The 2,500-nt window shown below is 41.7% G+C and overlaps 1 pseudogene; it reads left to right on the top strand.

The window, feature by feature from the left end:
- LOC142913807 (28S ribosomal RNA) overlaps positions 1-2,500 on the top strand; it is a 10,099-nt pseudogene that overhangs the window by 5,001 nt on the left and 2,598 nt on the right.

Below are 2,500 nucleotides of genomic sequence, written 5' to 3'. Positions count from 1 at the left end.
TCATATTTTATGGGTGTTAAGGCACAAGAAAGTAGATGAACACGTGGTGGGCATCATCCAGAACGCCTACGATCGGTGTACGACCTCGTTCAAAAGCAATGGCGAGTCGACTCGAGAAATTAGCATACGTGTTGGTGTCAAACAGGGTGACCCCATGTCACCCCTGCTCTTCAATCTTGCCATGGACCCTTTGATATGCACCTTAGAGTCACACGGAGTTGGGTACTCCATTGATACCGACCACGTGACAGCTCTTGCGTTTGCTGATGATTTGGTGTTGGTGAGCGAATCTTGGGTTGGTATGGCCGCCAATCTAGCGATCTTGGAATCATTTTGTGGGCTATCGGGATTGGAGGTTCAGGCCAGAAAGTGCCAGGGCTTCATGATAAGCCCAACCAAAGATTCATATACGGTGAACAACTGCGACCCATGGACTATCAAAAATAAAGATGTCCATATGATCCAACCTGATGAATCAACGAAATACCTTGGTCTGAAAATTGGCCCTTGGACTGGCACTATACAGCCTGATCTACATTGTCAGCTAAAGACATGGATCTCGAAAATCGATGAGGCGCCTCTGAAGCCAACTCAGAAGGTTGAACTACTCAATGCCTATGCCCTACCCAGATTGTTATATCCTGCAGACCACTCGGACTGCAAGCAATCAACTCTCCGTGGGTTGGACCAAGAGATTAGAAAGGCGGTAAAAGGATGGCTCCACCTTCCCGCTTCAACTTGTGATGGACTGTTATATGCCAGAGCCCGAGACGGAGGCCTTGCCATCTTGAAACTGGAAAAAACAATCCCTTCGGTTCAAGTTAGAAGGCTGCAACGTATAGCAAACTCGTCCGATGCTATCACCCGTAATATTGTGTCCTCGCAGGGTATGGAGGAAGAATACCGTAATTTGTGGGTACGAGCAGGGGGTGACAGTGATGCAATCCCAACATTCGTTCTCAGGGACTCGGTGTCAAAAGAACCTGTATATCCGAGACCCTGCGATTGGAGGGAGCATGAATTTCAGAGATGGTGCGAAAAGCCGGTTCAAGGAAGGGGCATTGTAAACTTTGCGCATGATAGAATCAGTAATGCTTGGTTGAGGCCATGGTGCGGCTTTAAACAATGCTTCTTTATCGCAGCACTACAACTAAGGGCAAATATTTACCCAACAAGAGAAAGCTTGAACAGAGGCAGAGATGGGGCCTTACGTTCCTGCAGGAAATGCTCTGCCAGACTCGAGTCCCTTTCGCACATTCTCGGTCAATGTCCTGCAGTACAGAAAGCAAGAATTGCGCGACATAACAAGATCAGTAACATTCTGGCAGACGAAGCGGCTAGATTGGGCTGGTCTGTATACAAAGAGCCACGGTTCATATCCGAGACGGGAGAGATGAGAAAGCCTGACCTCGTGTTTGCAAAAGATGAGGAGGCGGTTGTGATCGATGTCACCGTCCGTTTTGAGCTTTCAAAGAATACCTTGTCAGATGCTGCCTCGCACAAAGTTTCGTACTATACCCCTCTTGGTGATCAAGTCAAAGTGCTGACGAAGGCTAGCAAGGTCACATTCTTTGGATTCCCGGTTGGGGCAAGAGGAAAGTGGCCCCTTGAGAATAACGAGGTACTTACCTCCCTGGGCCTGACCAAACCCAGAACGACATCACTGGCCAAGATGATTTCCCGCAGAACGCTGCTTTTCTCTCTTGATATTCTGAGAATGTTCTGTGGAAATTATGCGGTCTATGAACAGTCATAGACAACCTCCGAAACAAATAATAGTTTTGTTTTAAGATGTCATTTGTTTTAGATTGATTTTGTTATTTTCGAAGGTGAAGTCGGTTTTTATTTCATTTTACTATTTTCCACAATTTAGATTGTTATTTTCCAAGACGGAGTCTTGGTTATTTTTTTTTATTGTTAGTTTTTTTTTTTTAACACGTCGTATTTGTTACTTTAGAGCTTAGAGGGGACTTTATTTTCGCCTTACTATTTTCTGTCTACAAAGAAGATTAAAAATAAGCTTTTTTCAAGATGGTTTTGTTATTTTCCAAGGTGAAGTCTTGGTATTCTTATTTTACTATTTTCCATAAAGAAGACCTTTCTTTTAGATTTTGTTATTTTCCAAGACGAAGACTTGGTATTTTTATTATATTGCTATTTTTTACACGAAGCTTATTCAAGAGCACTTATATAGATTAGACTTTGTTATTTTAATTCTTTATTTTTGGACTACATCAGTTCGAGAGTCCTGTAACTTACTATTTTCTGCCTACAAAGAAGATTAGAAATAAGCTTTATTTAAGATGTTTTAGATTAGATTTTGTTATTTTCCAAGGTGAAGTCTTGGTTTTTTTTATTTTACTATTTTCCACAAAGAAGACTTTTCTTTTCTTTTAGATTTTGTTATTTTCCAAGACGAAGACTTGGTTTTTTATATTGCTATTTTTTTTTTTACACTGCTTTATTCAAGAGCGCTTATATAGATTAGACTTTGTTATTT

This window comes from Petromyzon marinus, unplaced genomic scaffold, assembly GCF_048934315.1.
Source record: "Petromyzon marinus isolate PM22_M1 ecotype Great Lakes invasive population unplaced genomic scaffold, UKy_Petmar_22M1.pri1.0 PM_G_Scaffold_26, whole genome shotgun sequence".
NCBI classification, from domain to species: Eukaryota; Metazoa; Chordata; class Hyperoartia; order Petromyzontiformes; family Petromyzontidae; genus Petromyzon; species Petromyzon marinus.
This window is presented reverse-complemented; position numbering and strand designations above follow the sequence as displayed.